General features: G+C 41.1%; 1 protein-coding gene across 3 annotated transcripts in view; it reads left to right on the forward strand.

Moving 5' to 3' along the window:
* The first annotated feature begins 24908 nt into the window (after positions 1-24908).
* Positions 24909-26132, forward strand: part of LOC120998102 (isoaspartyl peptidase/L-asparaginase-like) — a 64741-nt gene continuing 63517 nt past the window's right edge. For 2 of the 3 annotated variants that reach the window (XM_040428616.1, XM_040428618.1), the window contains exon 1: positions 24918-25032. The gene's annotated coding sequence lies outside the window, so the exon portion shown is untranslated. Of the gene's footprint in view, positions 25033-26132 lie in introns of all 3 variants that reach the window. The other variant, XM_040428617.1, reaches the window with a different exon arrangement.

A 26132-nucleotide genomic window follows, 5' to 3' on the forward strand; every position in this document is an offset into this window, starting at 1 on the left:
TATCCTACATCAGGGGCAAGCTGCCACCAAGTCCATTTAACCATCAATAGTGTGGTTATTTTTTGGCTATATCCTACATCAGGGGCAAGCTGCCACCAAGTCCATTTAACCATTAATAGTGTGGTTATTTAAATCTATCCCTAAAAGGGTATATTAGATTCAAGGTGCTATTAGGGTCATTCTCAATAACTTCACACACACGCTACTGTGCATATCCAAGTCTAATTCTGTCCGTAAACGTATACCTGTCACCCAGCATCTAAATAATAGGCCTCAAATTTATATTCAGCTAAATCTGTGGCTATTGCTGTAGCTGGTTAAGTTATATTATGTCCGTCAAAGCACAGTTTTTGTTCTGGTTTGAAATACAATTCCCAACCTAGCAATTTCCTAAATTTGTGGTTTCTGCTGTATCAGGCCTACTTTAAATCTATCCCTAAAAGGGTATATTAGATTCAAGGTGCTGATAGGGTCATTCTCAATAACTTCACACACACGCTACTGTGCATATCCAAGTCTAATTCTGTCCGTAAACGTATACCTGTCACCCAGCGCCTATATAATAGGCCTCAAATTTATATTCAGCTAAATCTGTGGTTATTGCTGTAGCTGGTTAAGTTATATTGTGTCCGTCAAAGCACAGTTTTTGTTCTGGTTTGAAATATAATTCCCAACCTAGCAATTTCCTAAATTAGTGGTTTCTGCTGTATCAGGCCTACTTTAAATCTGTCCCTAAAAGGGTATATTAGATTCAAGGTGCTGATAGGGTCATTCTCAATAACTTCACACACACGCTACTGTGCATATCCAAGTCTAATTCTGTCCGTAAACGTATACATGTCACCCAGCGCCTAAATAATAGGCCTCAAATTTATATTCAGCTAAATCTCTGGCTATTGCTGTAGCTGGTTAAGTTATATTGTGTTCGTCAAAGCACAGTTTTTGTTCTGGTTAAAAATACAATTCCCAACCTAGCAATTTCCTAAATTAGTGGTTTCTGCTGTATCAGGCCTACTTTAAATCTATCCCTAAAAGGGTAAATTAGATTCAAGGTGCTGATAGGGTCATTCTCAATAACTTCACACACACGCTACTGTGCATATCCAAGTCTAATTCTGTCTGTAAACGTATACCTGTCACCCAGCGCCTAAATAATAGGCCTCAAATTCATATTCAGCTAAATCTGTGGCTATTGCTGTAGCTGGTTAAGTCATATTGTGTCCATCAAAGCACAGTTTTTGTTCTGGTTTGAAATACAATTCCCCACCTAGCAATTTTCTAAATTAGTGGTTTCTGCTGTATCAGGCCTACTTTAAATCTATCCCTAAAAGGGTATATTAGATTCAAGGTGCTGATAGGGTCATTCTCAATAACTTCACACACACACTACTGTGCATATCCAAGTCTAATTCTGTCTGTAAACGTATACCTGTCACCCAGCGCCTAAATAATAGGCCTCAAATTTATATTCAGCTAAATCTGTCATTACTGCTGTGCCTGTATTAGTGTAATACGGTACCTAAATAGATAGCCAGATAGTGTTAGGTGTCTGTAAAAAAAAGGCCTGAATTTAAATTCAATACATTGGGACAAATAATATTTTTCTTATTGTGGTGAACGGTAACAATGAGGAAAACATCTAGTAAGAGAACGCGGACGCGGACATGGTCGTGGTGGTGTTAGTGGACCCTCTGGTGCTGGGAGAGGACGTGGCCGTTCTGCCACAGCCACACGTCCTAGTGAACCAACTACCTCGGGTCCCAGTAGCCAGCAGAATTTACAGCGATATTTGGTGGGGCCCAATGCCGTTCTAAGGATGGTAAGGCCTGAGCAGGTACAGGCATTAGTCAATTGGGTGGCCGACAGTGGATCCAGCACGTTCACATTATCTCCCACCCAGTCTTCTGCAGAAAGCGCACAGATGGCGCATGAAAACCAAGCCCATCAGTCTGTCACATCACCCCCATGCATATCAGGGAAACTGTCTGAGCCTCAAGTTATGCAGCAGTCTCTTATGCTGTTTGAAGACTCTGCTGGCAGGGTTTCCCAAGGGCATCCACCTAGCCCTTCCCCAGAGGTGGAAGAGATAGAATGCACTAACGCACAACCACTTATGTTTCCTGATGATGAGGACATGGGAATATCACCTCAGCACGTCTCTGATGATGACGAAACACAGGTGCCAACTGCTGCGTCTTTCTGCAGTGGGCAGACTGAACAGGAGGTCAGGAATCAAGACTGGGTGGAAGACGATGCAGGGGACGATGAGGTCCTAGACCCCACATGGAATGTAGGTCGTGCCACTGACTTTCACAGTTCGGAGGAAGAGGCAGTGGTGACACCGAGCCAACAGCGTAGCAAAAGAGGGAGCAGTGGGCAAAAGCAGAACACCCGCCGCCAAGAGACTCCGCCTGCTACTGACCGCCGCCATCTGGGACCGAGCACCCCACAGGCAGCTTCAAGGAGTTCCCTGGCATGGCACTTCTTCTAACAATGTGCTGACGACAAGACCCGAGTGGTTTGTACGCTGTGCCATCAGAGCCTGAAGCGAGGCATTAACGTTCTGAACCTTAGCACAACCTGCATGACCAGGCACCTGCATGCAAAGCATGAACTGCAGTGGAGTAAACACCTTAAAAACAAGGAAGTCACTCAGGCTCCTCCTGCTACCTCTTCTACTGCTGCCGCCTCAGCCTCTTCTGCTGCTGCCGCCTCAGCCTCTTCCTCCGCCTCTGGAGGAACGTTGGCACCTGCCGCCCAGCAAACATGGGATGTACCACCAACACCACCACCTGCGTCACCAAGCATCTCAACCATGTCACACGGCAGCGTTCAGCTCTCCATCTCACAAACATTTGAGAGAAAGCGTAAATTCCCACCTAGCCACCCTCGATCCCTGGGCCTCAATGCCAGCATTTCTAAACTACTGGCCTATGAAATGCTGTCATTTAGGCTGGTGGACACAGACAGCTTCAAACAGCTCATGTCGCTTGCTGTCCCACAGTATGTTGTTCCCAGCCGGCACTACTTCTCCAAGAGAGCCGTGCCTTCCCTGCACAACCAAGTATCCGATAAAATCAAGTGTGCACTGCGCAACGCCATCTTTGCATAAAAAAATACCATATTTACCAAAAATTTAGAAAAATTAGCAAATTTCAAACTTTCAGTTTCTCTACTTCAGTAATACATAGTAATACCCCCAAAAATTGTGATTACTTTACATTCCCCATATGTCTACTTCATGTTTGTAGCATTTTGGGATTGATATTTTATTTTTTGGGGATGTTATAAGGCTTAGAAGTTTAGAAGCAAATCTTGAAATTTTTCAGAAATTTACAAAAACCCAATTTTTAGGGACCACTACAGGTCTGAAGTCACTTTGCGAGGCTTACATAATAGAAACCGCCCAAAAATGACCCCATTCTATAAACTACACCCCTCAAGGTATTCAAAACTGATTTTACAAACTTCGTTAACACTTTAGGTGTTGCACAAGAGTTATTGGCAAATGGGGATGAAATTTGCGAATTTCTTTTTTTTGCCTAATTTTCCATTTTAACCCATTTTTTCCACTAACAAAGCAAGGGTTAACAGCCAAACAAGACTGTATCTTTATTGCCCTGACTCTGCCGTTTACAGAAACACCCCATATGTGACCGTAAACTACTGTACGGGCACACAGCGGGGCGCAGAGTGAAAGGTGCGCCGTATGGTTTTTGGAAGCCAGATTTTGCTGGACTGTTTTTTTGACACCATGTCCCATTTGAAGCCCCCCTGATGCACCCCTAGAGTAGAAACTCCATAAAAGTGATCCCATCTAAGAAACTACACCCCTCAAGGTATTCAAAACTGATTTTACAAACTTTGTTAACCCTTTAGGTGTTGCACAAGATTTAATGGAAAATAGAGATACAATTTCAAAATTTCACTTTTTTGGCAGATTTTCCATTTTAATATTTTTTTTCCAGTTACAAAGCAAGGGTTAACAGCCAAACAAAACTCATTATTTATTGCCCTGATTCTGTAGTTTACAGAAACACCCCATATGTGGCCGTAAACTACTGTACGGGCACACAGTAGGGCGTAGAGGGAAAGGTGCGCCGTATGGTTTTTGGAAGCCAGATTTTGCTGGACTGGTTTTTTGACACCATGTCCCATTTGAAGCCCCCCTGATGCACCCCTAGAGTAGAAACTCCATAAAAGTGATCCCATCTAAGAAACTACACCCCTCAAGGTATTCAAAACTGATTTTACAAACTTTGTTAACCCTTTAGGTGTTGCACAAGATTTAATGGAAAATAGAGATACAATTTCAAAATTTCACTTTTTTGGCAGATTTTCCATTTTAATATTTTTTTTCCAGTTACAAAGCAAGGGTTAACAGCCAAACAAAACTCATTATTTATTGCCCTGATTCTGTAGTTTACAGAAACACCCCATATGTGGTCGTAAACCGCTGTACGGGCACACGGCAGGGCGCAGAAGGAAAGGAACGCCATACGGTTTTTGGAAGGCAGATTTTGCTGGACTGGTTTTTTTGACACCATGTCCCATTTGAAGCCCCCCTGATGCACCCCTAGAGTAGAAACTCCAAAAAAGTGACCCCATTTTAGAAACTACGGGATAGGGTGGCAGTTTTGTTGGTACTAGTTTAGGGTACATATGATTTTTGGTTGCTCTATATTACACTTTTTTGTGCGGCAAGGTAACAAGAAATAGATTTTTTGGCAAGTTTTTTTTTTTTGTTATTTACAACATTCATCTGACAGGTTAGATCATGTGGTAATTTTATAGAGCAGGTTGTCACGGACGCGGCGATACCTAATATGTATACAATTTTTTTTATTTATGTAAGTTTTACACAATGATTTCATTTTTAAAACAAAAAAAATGTTTTAGTGTCTCCATAGTCTAAGAGCCATAGTTTTTTCAGTTTTTGGGCGATTATCTTAAGTAGGGTCTCATTTTTTGCGGGATGAGATGACGGTTTGAGTGGCACTATTTGGGGTGCATATGACTTTTTGATCACTTGCTATTACACTTTTTGTGACGTAAGATGACAAAAAATTGCTTTTTTTACACCGTTTTTATTTTTATTTTTTTACGGTGGTCACCTGAGGGGTTAGGTCATGTGATATTTTTATAGAGCCGGTCGATACGGACGCGGCAATACCTAATATGTATACTTTTTATTTATTTATTTATTTAAGTTTTACACAATGATTTCATTTTTGAAACCAAAAGAATCATGTTTTAGTGTTTCCATAGTCTAAGAGCCATAGTTTTTTCAGTTTTTGGGCGATTATCTTGGGTAGGGTATGATTTTTGCGGGATGAGATGACGGTTTGATTGGTACTATTTTGGCGTACATGCGACTTTTTTGATCACTTTTATTACCTTTTTTGGGAAGTAAGGTGGGCAAAATTTCAATTTCCTAATAGTTTTTATTTTTTTATTTTTTTATTTTTATGGCGTTCACCGTGCGGGTAACATGACCGTTTTATAGATCAGGTCGTTACGGACGCGGCGATACCAAACATGTGTAGGGAATTTTATTTTTTTCATTTTTAATCAGTGATAAATGTGTTTTTGGATTTTTACTTTTTTTTTCACTTTTTTTCACTTTTTTTTTGACCCAGACCCACTTGGTTCTTGAAGATCCAGTGGGTCTGATGTCTGTATAATACAGTACAGAACAATATATATTGTACAGTACTGTATTTTACTTACACTTTGTCTGAACAGATCTCTGCCTTTAGCACAGATCTGTTCAGCACCATGGACAGCAGGATGCCTGAGAGGCGTCCTGTTGCCATGGGAACCTTCCCCGTCTGCTCAGTAGTTGTCAGAACTTCGCAGACGGGGAAGGGTAAGCACAGGGCTGAGGGGGGCTGTCTGGGGGCTCTCTCCCTCTCCATCGGGGGGCTGCAAAGGCACAGCAGCCCCCCGATGGGAGAGGGAGGGAGCTCCCTCTTACTGTTAACTTTTTCCATACAGCGGTCCGTACGGACCGCTGTATGGAAAGGGTTAAACGGCTGACATCGCATCATCGATGTCAGCCGTTTATACCAGGGTGCCAGCAATGTGCTGGCACCCTGGTATACCCACTAGAGACCAACGATTATACAAGGGGAGGCGGGCGGGGGATCGCGATCCCGCCTGCCGCACCGCCCGCCTCCCGCACCGCCCCCACCGCCCACAACTCCCCCCCTGCACCACCCGCCGGCAAAAAATCATGCAGGGGTGCAGGGGGGGGTGTAAAATATATATTTTAGGGACACTAAAGCTTCTGATCCCCGCGGTCAGGGCCCGCGAGGATCAGAAACTGCACAAAGCGCTGCAAACCGCAGGTCTGAATTGACCTGCGGTTTTCTGCGATCGCCGATGCGGGGGGGTCAAATGACCCCCCCCTGCATTGTTACGGGATGCCGGCTGAATGATTTCAGCCGAAATCCCGTTCCGATTAACCCCTCGGGCGCCGGAATACAGATTTCAAGTTATGACGTACCGGTACGTCATGGGTCCTTAAGGACTCGGGATCCATGCCGTACCGATACGTCCTAAGTCCTTAAGGGGTTAAGGTTTTCTGAGGAGGTGTAAAGAAGCAAATATTTTGCTTCCGGGATCATTACATGTACAACATACCACTGTGTGCACTTTTATAGGATTTCTATAGAGGATACTGTCTTAAGGATTTATTTGTAGATAATTTTGTATTGCACACTGATTAAGGAGGACAGTAATTGAAGGAATTCAATGTACAACATAGTAACATAGTTTATAAGGCTGAAAAAAGACATCTGTCCGTCCAGTTCGGCCTGTTATCCTGCAAGTTGATCCAGAGGAAGGCAAAAAACACTGTGAGGTAGAAGCCAATTTTCCCAGTTTAAGGAGAAAAAAATTCCTTCCCGACTCCAATCAGGCTATAGCCTGTAATATTATTACACTCCAGAGATACATCCAGGCCCCTCTTGAACTCTTTTAGTGAACTCACCAGCACCACCTCCTCAGGCAGAGAGTTCCATAGTCTCACTGCTCTTACCATAAAGAATCCTCTTCTATGTTTGTGTACTAACCTTCTTTCGTCCAGACGCAGAGGATGTCCCCTTGTCACAGTCACAGTCCTGGGGATAAATAGATGATGGGAGAGATCTCTGTACTGACCCCTGATATATTTATACATAGTTATTAGATCTCCCCTCAGTCGTCTTTTTTCTAAAGTGAATCACCCTAATTTTGATAATCTTTCAGGGTACTGTAGTTCATCCATTCCAGTTATTACTTTAGTTGCCCTCCTCTGAACCCTCTCCAGCTCTGCTATGTCTTCCTTGTTCACAGGAGCCCAGAACTGTACACAGTACTCCATGTGTGGTCTGACTAGTGATTTGTAAAGTGGTAGGACTATGTTCTTATCACGGCCATCTATGCCCCTTTTGATGCAACATTTATCTTATTGGCCCTGGCAGCAGCTGCCTGACACTGGTTTCTACAGCTTAGTTTGCTGTTCACCAAAATTCCTAGGTCCTTTTCCATGTCAGTGTTACCCAGTGTTTTACCATTTTGTATTCCTTCCCATGTGCATAACCTTACATTTATCAGTGTTAAACCTCATCTTTCACTTATCTGCCCAAGCCTCCAATCTATTCAGATCGCTCTGTAGTAGTATAATGTCCTCTTCAGTGTTAATTACTTTACACAGTTTAGTGTCATCTGCAAAAATGTATATTTTACTGTGCAAGCCTTCTACAAGATCATGAATAAATATATTGAAGTGAATAGGGCCCAATACTGACCCCCTAAGGTACTCCACTAGTAACAGTGACCCAATCTGAGTGTGTACTTTTAATAACCATCCTCTGTTTTCTATCACTGAGCCAGTTACTTACCCACATACAGACATTTTCTCCCAGTCCAAGCATTCTAATTTTTTATACTAACCTTTTATGCGGTACAGTGTCAAATGCTTTGGAGGAGTCCAGATACAGTATATGACATCCATGGATTAGCCGCTGTCAAGTCTAGAACTTACCTCCTCATAGAAACTGATTAAATTAGTTTGACATGACCGATCCCTCACGAAGCCATGCTGATTGGCGTTATTTGCTTATTTTCATTGAGGTACAACAAGATAACATCTCTTAGAAAACCTTCAAACAGTTCACCCACTGTTCACCCACGGCCTATAGGCTCTGTTTTTGGACCCTTTTTGAATATTGGCACCACATTTGCTATGCGCCAATCCTGTGGAACACTCCCTGTCAGTTTAGAGTCCTTAAATATCAGAAATAAGGGTCTGGCTATGTCATTACTTAATTCTCTTAGGATACGGGGGTGTATGCCATCCGGTCCTGATGATTTGTCTATTTTAATCTTTTTAAGACGCCGCTGTACTTCTTCCTGGGTCAGACAGGGCACTTTTAATAGGGAATTTACTTTTACATTCTGCATTTCATCTGACAGTTTATTTTCCTTAGTGAATAGAGTGGAGAAAAAATATTTGATAACTTTCCTTTCTCCTTATTGCTCTCTGCAACTCCCCCCTCATTACTCTGTAAAGGGCCAACACCTTCAGATTTATACTTTTTACCATTTATATAATTGAAGAACATTTTAGGGTTAGTTTTTCTCTCTTTGGCAATTAATCTGTCGGTCTCTAGTTTGGCTGCTTTTATTTGTTTTTTACATATTTTTTATTTCTTATAGTTTTTTAGTGCTTCCTCGCAACCCTCCTATTTTAGTGATTTAAAAGCTTGCTTTTTGTCATTTATTGCTTTCTTTACATTTCTATTTATCCACATGTTTTTTTTCTTGTTCCATAATATTTTATTCCCATAAGGTATGTACCTCTCACAATTAGATTTTAGGATGCTTTTAAAATGTCCCATTTTGTGGCTGTATTTTTATTTTTGAGCACTTCGTTCCAGTTAGTTAGGCCTATGGCCTCTCTTAGTTGGCTAAATTTTGGTTTTTTGAAGTTTGGTATTTTTGTTCCTTCCTGAAGAAACACTCTTTTGAATGACAATTGGAAGGTTATTACTTTATGGTCATTTTTCCCAGGTGTCCCCCGACCTGCACATCTGTTGTTCTGTCAGGTCTATTGGTTAATACTAAGTCCAGTATGGCCGTCCCTCTTGTCGGGTCCTGAACCAGTTGGGAAATGTAATTGTCTTTGGTTATTTCCAAGAACCTGTTCCCTTTATGAGATGTACAGGTTTCAGTTTCCCAGTCTATATCTGTTTCCAGCAATTTTACAATGCCCATCCATTAAGGATTCCTTCACTGTGCAAAACTTTAAAAAGATCTATTAAGTTTTCCCTATTAAACGTCTTAAACTATTACCCTCTCCCCTGGTGACCAATTGTTATCTTTCTATGGAGTAGCTAAGACTTCTTTTTAGTAAGAACCTGGGGAGGACACCTTGTTTTCCATCTGTATTATTACATAGTTGCCTAAGGTTTTTATTAATTAAGATTAAATATTTCACATACGAGTTACCGTGACTATATTGCTAAATATAGTGCAATGTGAACACTTTATAACAATAATAATTGACTTGATCATTGTTTGATAAACCTTTAAAAAATCATGTCGTTTTTGAGAATTGCCGAATATTTAATTGAGTAATTGGTTACTTCTGAAATAGATTGTAGGTTTCAAGGCTGACTGCTTTTGTTAATATAATCGAGAAAATGCTTTCCTTTCTGTTTAGTTTCATTGTACAAACATTGAAGAGCACAGGAAATATTAGAGTGGAAATCTATTGTGGTACATGGAGAATTACAAATTATTTAACACAGAGAAAGAAGAGTGCATACTGCAGATAAACATGTTTTTTAGGGCCAAAGCTATGGTGGACATAAAAAATACACACACAACAAACATACAAACATATACACATATACAGTACTATGACAATGAAATTATAGTAAACTAATCTGTGCATATTATGCAAACTAGAAATAACACATAGAACTAAATAAAGGGGGCATTTACTAATCTATTTACGCCCATTTTGTGGCATAAATACGTCGTAAATTTTGTCACTCACCATTTTTGTGATAAAATTTGTGACTTTTCCTCACTCATGCCACTTTTCCAGAGTTGCAAGAAAAGGGGGCAAGGGCAGGGAAGCAAGTGGGCTCATTTTTTCCGCGTGGGTACAATGCGTTTTGATGCGTTTTTCACGCGCGTGATAAAAAATGGAAGGTTTACAAACAACGTCTCCTAGCAACCATCAGTGAAAAACGCATTGCATCCCCGCTTGCTTGCGGATGCAATGCTTTTTTAAAGAAGTACAATTCACTTCAATGGGGCCAGAGCTGAGTGAAAAACGCAGAATATAGAACATGCTGCATTTTTCAGAACTGATGCATGAAAAAAAAAACGTCGTACACAGACCCATTGAAATTCAATGCGGGTGCTATTTGTTCACGTCATGCATTGCACGCGCACGGAAAACTTGCTCGTGTGAAAGAGTCCTAAAGGAACTATAAAAAATGTATTAAAAAAATTCTATTTGCAAAAAGAAAAAAAGAAAAAATATAAATATTCAAATCACCCTCCATTCCCCAAAAAGTGAAATAAAAATACATAAACAATAAAAAATACACATCATGGGCATTACCACATGCGAAAACACCCATACTATTATAATAGAAAATATATTTATCCCATATGGCAAACGGCAAAATGGAAAAAAGTAAAAATGGACTAAAAAAATAGAATAAAAAGTGATGAAAAAGTCATACACACCGCAAAATAGGATCAATGAAAAATACAGATTGTCCCGCAAAAGAATAGTCCTCACATAGCTCTGTACACATAACTACAAAAAAGTTATAGGGGTCAGAATAAAGAAAAGAAGAAAATTATTTTTTTCAAGGTTTTTATTTTTTTTAAACGGTATAAGAAACCCAGCAAAAGCAAGACCCATAAAACTCTTGCAGAATTGCATTTTTTTTCCAATTTCACCCCATTTGGAATTTTTTTCCAGCTACACACTACATTGTATGAAATATTAAATGGTGGAATTAGAAAGTGCAACTTGTCCCACAAAAAATCCCACATACGGTTATGTGAACAGAAAAATAAAAAAGTTATGGCCCCAGAAATGCAAGGAGTGAAAAATTTAATTGCAAAAACAGAAAAATCCTCTGGGGCTGAAAGGATTAAACATCTATCATCTATATTTTTTTACTAACTAAATACAGATAGTGAAACATATTTCATTTCTATTTGTTTTTCATTTTCTGATTGTAGTTTTTTTAATTTATTTTGTGTTCAAAAAAATTGGGGCGGCCATTTTGCTGGTTATTGACAGCATTTAGAGCTTTACAGCAATTTGTAATGCCACCAGTTAATATTACATAGGATGTAGTGGGAATAAAATTCAAAATGTGGTGGAATTGGAAAAAACCCCAATTCCTCCACAGTTTTACAGTTTTTTTACAGCGTTCATTTTGCAGTAAAACTAACTTGTGCTCTTTATTCTCCCGGTCAGTACAAATCTGGTGATACCACATATGTATAGTTTTTCTTGCGTTTTAATACTGAAAAAAATCAAAAAACTTTTGAAAACATTTTTTTTCTTTTCATCGCCATATTCTGACCCTCATGAAGTTTTTATAGTTATCTATGGAGATGTGTGAGGGGCTAATTTTTTGAAGGATGACCTGTAGTTTTTGACAATACCATTTTGGTGTGTGTATGACTTTTTTTTATCAGTTTTTGTTTTTAATTTTATTAGGAGATAAAGTGCTGAAAATACGGCGAATCAGCCATATTTTTTTCCATTAAGCTAGTCACAATGTGGTCTAACTTTTTTATATTTTAATAGTAAGGGCCTTCTATGCACGCGGTGATGCCCATGATGTTATTCTTTTATTTGTTTATTTATTTTGATTTTTATTTTGGGGAAAGGGGGTAATTAGAATTTTTATATTTTTTTTACATGCTTCAAAACTTTTTTTTACTTTTTTTATAACTTTTTGTTAGGTCCCCAAGTGGAACACAACTTGCAGTCATCAGATTACAATTTATACAGAATAATGGAAATCAATCCATTATTCTTTATAGAAATCACTATATCACAGCTCAGTGCTGCCACCTAGTGGCCTGAACTGGGATATACTAATAATGAATCTGGAAGCCTTGTACATACTTCGGCTCATTATTAGAACAGGGTGTTTTCCCCAATCTCCACCAGGGAAAAGCACGCCTTAACCAGAAACGCGTGCTTACAGTTTTTAACATTCTTTAACACATTTGATCACGGCATCTGAGTGGTTACATGTCTGTGGTTGGCATTACCGCCAGTCACGGACATTAGCCGCAGGTACCTGCTGTATGAAACAGCAGGCACCCAGTGGCTATGGTGCTTGCTCTGGAGCAGGCACCATGTTTAAAAAACTGACATGTTCCAAGGGGAGGGGCTTAACACTTAGCAGCAGATTTATCAAAACTGATGTAAAGGAAAACTGGCTTTGTTGTTCATAGCAACCAAGAAGCTCTGAAGAATGAAAGTTGGAAGCTGATTATTTGCTATGGGCAATTAAACCAGTTTTACTTTACACCCGTTTTGATAAATCTCCCCCTTACTATTTTGTTCTCTTACAGATTTCAGATGATCGTTGGGGGTCTAAATAGCAAGATCCTTGTGGTATCATCGGAGGATCCTTCAGGCAGCCGAGGCAGCAGCAGGAGATATGGAGACGCTGCTCTCTCTGAGTCACTGTGCCTCCCTCCAGTATAAAGTTCAATCCTCTTCTCTGGTCCCACTACTCCACACAGCAGCACTGGGATGATTAGATCAATTCCGGTTGGACAGTTTTTACGGACCCATAGGACATGCTCCACTGATCGCATGTTTGAGCAACACGCGGATGATCTGAAGCAGAGTTTTTCGAGTCGTGGATACAGTCAGTAGGCCATTAAGGAAGCACATATCTATTTACACAGATGGATCTGGATTAACCACAAGTGACTGTCTTTTTTCTGGATTTCGTTTTTTCACTTTTTTATAATACTGGTACTTGGATATCGGGACTGTTCTTTATTATCAGCACATTGGGGCGGGAGCCTCTATGCGTATATAGATTGGATGGATCTGACACCAAGCGCTTCCACTTTTGACACGATGTGTAATTTTCTCTGAACGCACCTGCACTTTGCGGAATCCGCCCAAGAACACCCCCACGCCCGGCTCTAGCGCTGTGGAACTCCAAAGGGAGAGGCAGAGCTGACACACATAAAAACTACAACAGTGCGAGAGGTCGCGGTCGACAGATTCAACTCGGGACCCTCACGCTGCCTACACACTCTGAAAAGGCTTACCCGCACCTACTAAAGTGGCGACCCCTCTAGGGGGCCACCACACCAAGCACTTGCACTTTTCGCACAACTTACAATTTACAATTTTTTCTGAACGCACCTGCACTCTGTGGAATCTGCCCAAGAACACCCCCAAGCCCGGCTCTAGCGCTGCGGCACGCCTAGGGGAGGGGCGGAGCCGACAGAGGGACGGCGCTCGGCGTCTTTACGCCGCATCACACATAAAAAATGTACACGTATCACGGACGGGTCCGGCGGACGGGTCCGGTGGGCCAGGGGACACGCCCGTCTGAGCCCGTCCGGGCCAGAAGGGACCAGAGAAACCAGAGCGGTCACCCTGGGTCGCATACCTCAGATCTGCGAATCAAGTACGATTCACAACAACTGCTGGCACTACAAAACAGGGGCACAGATATCCCTGGTGCTATTTTAACCAAAGCTTTTAAACCTAAGATTTTAAAAACACCTATTTTTAACTATTCGCCACAAACCATAGATAGCACAGACCCAAAATACCCAGAACAAAATAAACGGCCCCCGAAAAGAAAATCCCTCCACACGGACCTAAGATGTGCCTTAATAAACGCCAGATCGGCAGTTAAAAATAAATATGAAATTCGCGACCTATGCATAGATAGAAACTATGAATGTCTGTTCATTACGGAATCATGGTTTACAGAAAAGTCCAGGGTAGACATCGGGGAAATTCTCCCCCCAGACTACAACATCATCATAAAGAATAGGCCGAACAAACAGGGGGGAGGGATAGCGATTGTACATAAAAACACAATAAAAATAACAGAAATTAACCTTCCTACGGAAAACCCATCTTGGGAAACACTCATAGCACGTCTGACGTTAGAAAATAAATATACAATAATAACAGCGTTATGTTACAGACCCCCAGGACCCCGCACTCATTTCACAGACAACTTCATAGAATGGGCCACGGATCTCACAATAAAACACCATAGACTTCTCATTCTAGGGGACCTTAACCTTTGGTTCAACGATAAGCAAGATACTTCAGCCCAAAAAGTCACCACACAGCTCGACTTAGCCCAACTTACCTTGAGGGTTGACAAACTCACACATAAAGCGGGTCACCTGCTCGATCCGATTTTTGAAAAAAATCTAAACTTAACGGTAGAAGATCCAGAAGAATTGCCCTGGACTGACCATAGACTCATAGCCTTCGAACTCCACATCCCAATTAACACTAAGCAGCTAACCACAGGAGGAAAAAAAAATTGGCGAAGAAATAACAACAACCTGACATTTGACAAAATTCTACCTACCTTAGAAGAATACATCAGCAAAATCGATCTCAATCTGCCCTGTGAGAAACTCACATTACAATTTGACGACATCGTCAAAAAAACGGCGGACCAACATGCCCCCTTGAGACTGGTAAAGAAATCAGGGAAAAAAGCACCGTGGTATACGAGAGAACTAAAAATAGTGAAAATAGAATGCAACAGACTAGAGAGGGCATGGAGGAAAAACCCGATAGAAGAATCACAGCTAAAATATAAGACCCAACTGACGATTTACCACAAAGCAATCTTTAAGGCCAAACAAGACCATTTTGCTAGCGAGATCGAAAACGCTGCTCAAAAGCCTAAAAAGATCTTTCAGATCATTTTCGATCTAGCTAACCCTGATGGCCTCAAAACCACCATCCCCGAATCCCAAGACCTTTGCAACGACATCTCGAAATTCTTTTAACAAAAAGTTGATGACATCCAAAACGACATCTTGCTAGCTCAACAGGCAACTGTTCCCCCCATAGAGAACAACGTGATAAACCCCACCCACACCTTTACTTTATGCCCATTAAAACTTGAAGACCTAACTAAAAGCATGAAAAATATGTCCAAAGCAACTTATCCCCTCTCCAATATCCAAACTAAATCTCTTATTGAATGCACCACCACCATTGCCCCGTTAATTCTAACAATTATAAATGACTCCTTTCTCAGTGGTAATGTCCCTGAGACTCTCAAGTTAGGAATCATAACTCCCCTCCTCAAGAAACCAGGAGCAGACATAAATACACTGCGTGCAGAATTATTAGGCAAATGAGTATTTTGACCACATCATCCTCTTTATGCATGTTGTCTTACTCCAAGCTGTATAGGCTCGAAAGCCTACTACCAATTAAGCATATTAGGTGATGTGCATCTCTGTAATGAGAAGGGGTGTGGTCTAATGACATCAACACCCTATATTAGGTGTGCATAATTATTAGGCAACTTCCTTTCCTTTGGCAAAATGGGTCAAAAGAAGGACTTGACAGGCTCAGAAAAGTCAAAAATAGTGAGATATCTTGCAGAGGGATGCAGCACTCTTAAAATTGCAAAGCTTCTGAAGCGTGATCATCGAACAATCAAGCGTTTCATTCAAAATAGTCAACAGGGTCGCAAGAAGCGTGTGGAAAAACCAAGGCGCAAAATAACTGCCCATGAACTGAGAAAAGTCAAGCGTGCAGCTGCCAAGATGCCACTTGCCACCAGTTTGGCCATATTTCAGAGCTGCAACATCACTGGAGTGCCCAAAAGCACAAGGTGTGCAATACTCAGAGACATGGCCAAGGTAAGAAAGGCTGAAAGACGACCACCACTGAACAAGACACACAAGCTGAAACGTCAAGACTGGGCCAAGAAATATCTCAAGACTGATTTTTCTAAGGTTTTATGGACTGATGAAATGAGAGTGAGTCTTGATGGGCCAGATGGATGGGCCCGTGGCTGGATTGGTAAAGGGCAGAGAGCTCCAGTCCGACTCAGACGCCAGCAAGCTGGAGGTGGAGTACTGGTTTGGGCTGGTATCATCAAAGATGAGCTTGTGGGGCCTTTTCGGGTTGAGGATGGAGTCAAGCTCAACTCCCAGTCCTACTGCCAGTTTCTGGAAGACACCTTCTTCAAGCAGTGGTACAGGAAGAAGTCTGCATCCTTCAAGAAAAACATGATTTTCATGCAGGACAATGCTCCATCACACGCGTCCAAGTACTCCACAGCGTGGCTGGCAAGAAAGGGTATAAAAGAAGAAAATCTAATGACATGGCCTCCTTGTTCACCTGATCTGAACCCCATTGAGAACCTGTGGTCCATCATCAAATGTGAGATTTACAAGGAGGGAAAACAGTACACCTCTCTGAACAGTGTCTGGGAGGCTGTGGTTGCTGCTGCACGCAATGTTGATGGTGAACAGATCAAAACACTGACAGAATCCATGGATGGCAGGCTTTTGAGTGTCCTTGCAAAGAAAGGTGGCTATATTGGTCACTGATTTGTTTTTGTTTTGTTTTTGAATGTCAGAAATGTATATTTGTGAATGTTGAGATGTTATATTGGTTTCACTGGTAAAAATAAATAATTGAAATGGGTATATATTTGTTTTTTGTTAAGTTGCCTAATAATTATGCACAGTAATAGTCACCTGCACACACAGATATCCCCCTAAAATAGCTAAAACTAAAAACAAACTAAAAACTACTTCCAAAAATATTCAGCTTTGATATTAATGAGTTTTTTGGGTTCATTGAGAACATGGTTGTTGTTCAATAATAAAATTAATCCTCAAAAATACAACTTGCCTAATAATTCTGCACTCCCTGTATGATGGCCAACTTCAGACCGATTACCAACATCCACCTAATAGCTAAAATCATGGAGATAGCAGTGGCAAGACAACTCCAGCTGCACGTAGAAAAGCATCGACTTCTAGATGAACATCAGTCGGGCTTCAGGCCAACACACAGCACGGAATCAGCCCTGGTCAGCCTTTGGGATGAAGCCCTAGGGGTCGCTGACGAGGGAGGGGGGACTTGGCTGGTTCTCCTAGACATGTCAGCAGCTTTCGACACTATCAGCCATTCCATCCTCCTAAATAGATTAAAAGCTGACATTGGAGTAGATAACCACGGACTTGCCTGGTTTGACTCTTTCCTGAAAAACAGAGCTCAGAGAGTCAAACTGGGCTCATTCTTTTCCCCAGTCGAGAAGGTGGAGTGGGGAGTCCCTCAGGGATCTCCCCTCTCGCCATTACTCTTCAACATTTATGTCCGACCTCTGCTCGCCATTCTGGAGGAGTATAACATCAGCTATGAGTCTTATGCAGACGATACACAGATCCTTTTGAGAGCATCGAAATCCGTCGATGACTATAAACTCACGCAAGAAGGACTAAATAAGGCCAGGAACTGGCTAACACATAACCACCTCAAACTCAACCCGACCAAGACTGAGCTTATTGCACTACATAAAACACCTGAGGCTGCCGCCCCGTCTATCTTTGGGGATAATGTTGCCATCGCCACACAAGGAAAGAGTCTGGGGATAATTTTGGATCAAGAAATGAGCCTCCGTCCCCAGATTAAAGAAGTAATACGGAAAGCAAACTTCGCCCTATTCCTTCTAAAAAAAAGCCCTACCGTTTCTCCCCAACACATGCAGACAGGTCGTGATGGGAGCGCTAGTCAACTCCCACCTGGACTACGGCAATGCAATGTATGCGGGGCTACCAAAGAAAGATCTGAGAGCTCTGCAACTTTGTCAAAACAGAGCCATCCGGCTCATCAAGAAACTAGACTGGACAGACTCTGTTACAAAAGCACGTAGGGAACTCCACTGGCTCCCAGTGAAAGAGAGAGTGCAGTTTAAGCTGTGTTGCTTAACACACAAAGCTCTCCACAAAACAGGCCCCATCTATCTGCAAAAAAAGATAACACGCTACCATCCTCCTAGAGAACTGAGATCCACCTCAGCCTCCCTTTTGTCGGTGCCAAGAACTCGCCTCAAGACAAGGGGGGACAGACGTTTCTCAGTATTAGCCCCAAAGATCTGGAACTCCCTTCCAGAACATATCAGAACAACATCAGATTACCTGGAATTTAGGAAGCTGGTTAAGACCTGGCTATTTGTGTAGGATGACGTAGGGGCTCACAAATATAGCCGTCCATAAGCGCTTCGATTGGATTGAGTTCCTCTAGAGCGCTATACAAGGACTTAGTAACATAACATAACATAACAAAAAGGTATTTTCCAAAGAGGACTACTCATTTCATCTTTAAAAATTTTTTTGCATTCTTCTACTATATTCTAGGCTGTGTTTTAATATTATCTATTTTGTTTGATTCCCTTTCATGATTTTTTAAGTAAGGTTGGTTTAAATTTGTTTATTTATTTATTTTATGCACTTATATAAAAATATTTTTTAGCCGTACTTCCTAAGTACATGAGATATGCATCATATGTATATTGGGTGTTTGGTGTTCAATTATTCATGTGAATATATCGGCCTTTTCCCAAGTCAATGATGGAAATCAGCATATGTTAGCTATGTATTGATTGTGTATTGCTTTACATGTCTTTTTGACTGTGTATAAGCAGATATAAGTGACGGATAACCTTTCTGCTTTCAAGAGAGATACTTAATCAATGTGGTAATGATTGCATTGAATATCTGTGGATCATTTAAATGCTGTCCTTTTATTGTTTAGGCAACTTTATATTTGTAAAGAAGTGAGTCTATTAAAGCTTGATCACAGCTTTGAGCATGTGCTGATAGATAGTATTACATACACCTCAAAATCCATGTTTTTATTAATGCACAAAGCCACTTCTGCCAACATCTGCAGGATTCTTTTAAAGTTTGACAGTAGAACTTTAGGTCGGGTTCACATCACCATTTAGTTTTCTGTTCTTCTGATCCGTGAGAAGAACTGAAAAATAAACAAAAAATTGATCCTATATTTTAAGTATCTGTTAGGCCTCTTGCACACGACCGTATGTCTTTTTCAGTATTTTGTGGTCCGCAAAAAACGGATCCGCAAAAAAACTGATGAAATCTGTGTGCATTCCGTTTTTTGTGTAACAGAACATCTGGCCCCTAATAGAACAGCACTATCCTTGTCCGTTATGCGGACAATAATAGGACATGTTCTATGTTGGAATGGAATAGAAATATGGAAACGGAAGGCATACGGAGTACCTTCCGTTTTTTTTTTTTGGGATCCATTAAAATGAATGATTGCATATACGGTCCATATGCAAAATGCAAAAAAAAGGAATGTAAATGGAAAAAAAATATTTAATCTTAATCTTAAAAGGTTAAGGAACAAAAAGAAACCAATGTGGATAAACAGAACTGTAAAGAAAGCAATAAATGACAAAAAGAAAGCATATAAAACACTAAAACAGGAGAGTAGCACGGAAGCACTGAAAAACTATAAGGAAAAAAATAGAACATGTAAAAAACAAATAAAAGCGGCCAAACTAGAGGCCGAGAGATTAATTGCCAAAGAGAGTAAAACTAACCCTAAAATGTTCTTCAATTATATAAATGTTAAAAAGTATAAATCTGAAGGTGTCGGCCCTTTAAAGAGTAATGAGGGGGGAGTCGCAGAGAGCGACGAGGAGAAAACAAAGCTGTTAAATATTTTTTTCTCCAATGTATTCACTGAGGAAAATAAACTGTCAGATGAAATGCTGAATGTTGAAATAAATTCCCCATTAAAAGTGTTCTGTCTGACCCAGGAAGAAGTACAACATCGACTTAAAAAGATTAAAATAGACAAATCGCCAGGACTGGATGGCATACCCCCCCCCCCCCCCCCCCGTATCCTAAGGGAATTAAGTAATGTCAAAGCCAGACCCTTATTTCTGATATTTGCAGACTCTATACTGACAGGGAATGTCCCACAGGATTGGCAAAAGTGGTGCCAATATTCAAAAAGGGTCCAAAAACAGAGCCTGGAAACTATAGGCCGGTAAGTTTAACATCTGTTGTGGGTAAACTGTTTGAAGGTTTTCTGAGAGATGCTATGTTAGAGCATCTTAACGGAAATAAGCAAATAACGCCATATCAACATGGCTTCGTGAGGGATCGGTCATGTCAAACTAATTTAATCAGTTTCTATGAGGAGGTAAGTTCTAGACTTGACAGCGGCGAATCAATGGATGTCGTGTATCTGGACTTCTCCAAAGCATTTGACACTGTACCACATAAAAGGTTAGTATATAAAATGAGAATGCTCGGACTGGGAGAAAACGTCTGTAAGTGGGTAAGTAACTGGCTCAATGATAGAAAACAGAGGGTGGTTATTAACGGTACATACACAGATTGGGTCACTGTCACTAGTGGAGTACCTCAGGGGTCAGTATTGGGCCATATTCTCTTCAATATATTTATTAATGATCTTGTAGAAGGCTTGCACAGTAAAGTATCAATTTTCGCAGATGACACTAAACTGTGTAAAGTAATTAACACTGAAGAGGACAGTATACTACTACAGAGGGATCTGGATAGACTGGAGGCTTGGGCAGATAAGTGGCAGATGAGGTTTAACACTGATAAATGTAAAGTTATGCAGATGGAAAGGAATAATGCAAGTCACCCGTACATACTAAATGGTAAAACACTCGGTAACACTGACATGGAAAAGGATCTAGGAATTTTGATAAACCACAAACTAAGCTGCAAAAAACAGTGTCAGGCAGCTGCTGCCAAGGCCAATAAGATAATGGGTTGCATCAGAAGGGGCATAGATGCCCGAGATGAGAACATATTCCTACTACTTTACAAATCATTAGTCAGACCACACATGGAGTACTGTGTACAGTTCTGGGCTCCAGTGAACAAGGCAGACATAGCAGAGCTGGAGAGGGTCCAGAGGAGGGCAACTAAAGTAATAACTGGAATGGGGCAACTACAGTACCCTGAAAGATTATCAAAATTAGGGTTATTCACTTTAGAAAAAAGACGACTGAGGGGAGATCTAATTACTATGTATAAATATATCAGAGGTCAGTACAGAGATCTATCCCATCATCTATTTATCCCCAGAACTGTGACTGTGACGAGGGGACATCCTCTGCGTTTGGAGGAAAGAAGGTTTGTACACAAACATAGAAAAGGATTCTTTACGGTAAGAGCAGTGAGACTATGGAACTCTCTGCCTAAGGAGGTGGTGATGGTGAGTACAATAAAGGAATTCAAGAGGGGCCTGGATGTATTTCTGGAGTGTAATAATATTACAGGATATAGCTACTAGAAAGGGGTCGTTAATCCAGGGAGATATTCTGATTGCCTGATTGGAGTCGGGAAGGAATTTTTTATTCCCCTAAAGTCAGGAAAATTGGCTTCTACCTCACAGGGTTTTTTTGCCTTCCTCTGGATCAACTTGCAGGATGACAGGCCGAACTGGATGGACAAATGTCTTTTTTCGGCCTTATGTACTATGTTACTAATCTGAGATCCGCTATTTTAGACGGGGAAAATGCAGGACTTTTTATTCTGTTCTTCTGACGGATCAGAAGAACGGAAAGCTCAACGGTGATGTGAACTCAGGCTTAGCATCCAACAGATTGTAATTTTCCTAGTATGTGTTTAGAGTGACAATTTGTTGCCAAATTCTGAGAAGCAGCTGAAATAATATAAAACAATATAAACCACATGTTATTAAAGAGGACCTTTCACCGATTATTACACTATGAACTAACTATATAGACATGTAGAGCGGCGCCCGGGGATCTCACTGCACTTACTATTATCCCCGGGCGCCACTCCGTTCTCCTGCTATGCCCTCCGGTATCTCCGTTCCCTAAGTTATGGTAGGCGGAGTCTGCCCTTGTTCTTCTGTATCGCTGGCCAATCGCATTGCAGAGCTCACAGCCTGGGAGAAAATAACCTCCCAGGCTGTAAGCTCTGCGCTGCGATTGGCCAGCGCTAGAGCAGAACAAGGGCAGACTCCGCCTACCATAACTTAGGGACTGGAATCTCTGCCTACTATAACTTAGTGAGCGGAGATACCGGAGGGCATAGCAGGAAAACGTAGCGGCGCCCGGGGATAATAGTAAGTGCAGTGAGATCCCCGGGCGCCGCTCTACATGTCTGTATAGTTAGTTCATAGTATTATAATCGGTGAAAGGTCCTTTTTAACCTCTTTAGGACCCTGCCATTTTTCACCCCAAAGTGGACCTTTCATGGGTCCAGACATTATGAAATAATAAACTAGCAGGTTATGTAGGGCACTGTGCACAGATTTAATATTGCTTACTAGTTTGTCTGGGTGCCGCTCCGTTCGCCCACTGTGCCCCCCTGCAGTTTTTTGGGATCAGTGTGAGGAGACTTATAGGCCTTACATGCTCCTCTCCCTAAGGAGAGTTAATTCTCCCCCTGACCCGGACACAGGCCTCTCACCCAGTTAAGCCAGTAATTTCTGATCTGCACTGATGAGGGGCAATTACCCCGAAACAGCTGTCTGCAGATGAGGTGCTGGCTTATTAAATATCCAAGTCATGTCTCAAGGCTTATTTTAAGAGCTGAACATTTACTTATAGGATAGGTGCCTTACATCTGGTGGCATTAGAGGCAAAGCTTGCTAAGAGCTCATTTGCATCCCTTCCCTCCCAGAATTCCAGAGGAGCATGTATGGCCTATAAGTCTCACCACGCCGATTAAGGTGCTCTCTCCCTAAGGAGAGTTAGTGCCACCCTGACCCTGCTTATTGTAACCTGACGGTGCATGTATTACACGCAGACTTTTACATATGTTGACTATATATACAGTCAGGTCCATAAATATTGGGACATCGACACAATTCTAAAATTTTTGGCTCTATACACCACCACAATGGATTTGAAATTAAACAAACAAGATGTGCTTTAACTGCAGACTGTCAGCTTTAATTTGAGGGTATTTACATCCAAATCAGGTGAACGGTGTAGGAATTACAACAGTTTGCATATGTGCCTCCCACTTGTTAGGTGACCAAAAGTAATCGGACAATTGGCTTCTCAGCTGTTTCATGGCCAGGTGTGTGGTATTCCCTCATTATCCCAATTACAATGAGCAGATAAAAGGTCCAGAGTTCATTTCAAGTGTGCTATTTGCATTTGGAATCTGTTGCTGTCAACTCTCAAGATGAGATCCAAAGAGCTGTCACTATCAGTGAAGCAAGCCATCATTAGGCCGAAAAAAAACAAAACAAACCCATCAGAGAGATTAGGCGTGGCCAAAACAACTGTTTGGAACATTCTTAAAAAGAAGGAACACAACAGTGAGCTCAGCAACACCAAAAGACCCGGAAAACCACGGAAAACAACTGTGGTAGATGACCGAATAATTATTTCCCTGGTGAAGAACACACCCTTCACAACAGTTGGCCAGATCAAGAACACTCTCCAGAAGGTAGGTGTATGTGTGTCAAAGTCAACAATCAAGAGAAGATTTCACCAGAGTGAATACAGAGGGTTCACCACAAGATGTAAACCATTAGTGAGCCTCAAAAACAGGAAGGCCAGATTCGAGTTTTCCAAAAGACATTTAAAAAAGCCTTCACAGTTCTAGAATAACATCCTATGGACAGATGAGACCAAGATAAACTTGTACCAGAGTGATGGGAAGAGAAGAGTATGGAAAAGAAAAGGAACTGCTCATTATCCTAAGCATACCACCTCATCAGTGAAGCATGGTGGTAGTAGTGTCATGGCGTGGGCATGTATGGCTGCCAATGGAACTGGTTCTCTTGTATTTATTGATGATGTGACTGCTGACAAAAGCAGCAGGATGAATTCTGAAGTGTTTCGGGCAATATTATCTGCTCATATTCAGCCAAATGCTTCAGAACTCATTGGACGGCGCTTCACAGTGCAGATGGACAATGACCCAAAGCATACTGCAAAAGCAACCAAAGAGTTTTTTAAGGGAAAGAAGTGGAATGTTATGCAATGGCCAAGTCAATCACCTGACCTGAATCCGATTGAGCATGCATTTCACTTGCTGAAGACAAAACTGAAGGGAAAATGCCCCAAGAACAAGCAGGAACTGAAGACAGTTGCAGTAGAGGCCTGGCAGAGCATCACCAGGGATGAAACCCAGCTTCTGGTGATGTCTATGCGTTCCAGACTTCAGGCTGTAGTTGACTGCAAAGGATTTGCAACCAAGTATTTAAAAGTGAAAGTTTTACTTATGATTATTATTACGTCCCATTACTTTTGGCTCCTTAACAAGTAGGAGGCACATATGCAAACTGTTGTAATTCCTACACCGTTTACCTGATTTGGATGTAAATACCCTCAAATTAAAGCGGACAGTCTGCAGTTAAAGCACATCTCGTTCGTTTCATTTCAAATCCATTGTGGTGGTGTATAGTGCCAAAAATGTTAGAATTGTGTCGATGTCCCAATATTTATGGACCTGACAGTATATATAGCTACTGTATGCAAGCTCCAAATTCCAATCTATTTTGGTGCACGACGTAGTTAGCACAAACCAAACAGGATCAGATGGCATGGAATCACTGTACCAGCAGAAATGGCAACTGGTAAACTTGAAATACACAAACCCATTTATTTTGTTATATTACTATGTGCATAACTACCTTCTACCATATTTGAATATTGTTTTTCTTTGTTTTATTTGCTTTTATTCCCAATTTTCCTTGCCTCTTTATTCTAGCATGTTCCTCTAAACTGTTGAGTAAGCCGGTTTAAGAGTGGCAGATTAACATAGAGCCCTTTGTCAATAATTAACAGGTTTGAATACTTTAGATATTGTGCTCTGTCTCTAATGTACAAGTGTCCGCTGCCCACCCACTGTAACCGGCATAAAGAGTAAAGCTTGCTTGCCGTGCTTAATTCATTTTCTTAATCACTATAGATAAATATTGAGAAGAGAAGGTGCACAAAGAATCAGCAGGTATGTTTAATCCATTTTGAGTATTAGTCTAGGGGATAAAGCTCTTACGTTCTATTATACATATATGTATTGGTTGCATTTATAAAACAAACTGCAGCTATGGACTACAGTGTTATAGTTAAAATTATGTTTTTTTACAAAATAATTTACAAAATGTAATGTTCAACCTTACTCAAGCACTCTTCTACTAACATATATAACTAACATATATAAGAAAGGAAACAGAGTTCAAAGTTTAGTTTCCATAAGAAACTATCTGATCCTCAAGTTATTCATTAGAGTAAATATACTGTTCTACCTTGCCAATAGCTTTCAGTGTATATTTGTGTCTGAATATTTATAGCCACTTTTAGTACTTTTCTTATTCTTTCATTGTAAATCAGCATTTCTTCTTAAAGGCATATTACAGATAATGCAAGAGTAGGCATTGAGAGCAATAATGGTGTATAGAGACTTGCTATATAGTTGCTCATATTCCACCTTTGGTGTAATTACAAAGCAGGACATATTTTCCCTGCTCTTCCTGGCTCCCTAGTGACTCATGTTGCAGTAAAGGGGTTGTCCAGCCATTTCTAAGTGATGGCCTATGCTCAGGACTCTAACTGATCAACGAGGATCCGACACCCTGCACCCCCTCCGATTAGTTGTTTGTCAATATTGTAGTGGACAGCGCTCATCAGTGGAGTGCTGCGCCCATTGACCTCACTGGGAGCAGTGGTGGAGCAGTGAGCCTCCTCACAGTGCTGTCTACTTCCGCCACAAACTTCCAGCAACAGAGTTACACCCCAAAAGCTGATTAGTGTATGTGCACAGTGTCAGATCCCCAGGGTCTATCCTGAGAACAGGCCATCACAGAAAAGGCTGGACAACTAATCTCCCAGCCTCATGAGGGGTGCCTGTTAATGAATATACTAGTCTTGATAAAAAAATATGATTCCTTCTAAAGACCACCATACATATTAGAATATGGTCTTTTTTTTGGAGGGGCCTGATTAAAATATAATATATATGGGGAGTTCTAGACTCTTAACACCTGATACTTTTGTTCTCCCAGTAGATAACCTGCAGGTATAGGTCTCAGGGAATGATTTCCCTTTTGT

Source organism: Bufo bufo, chromosome 4 (genome assembly GCF_905171765.1).
Source record: "Bufo bufo chromosome 4, aBufBuf1.1, whole genome shotgun sequence".
In the NCBI taxonomy this organism is placed as follows: Eukaryota; Metazoa; Chordata; class Amphibia; order Anura; family Bufonidae; genus Bufo; species Bufo bufo.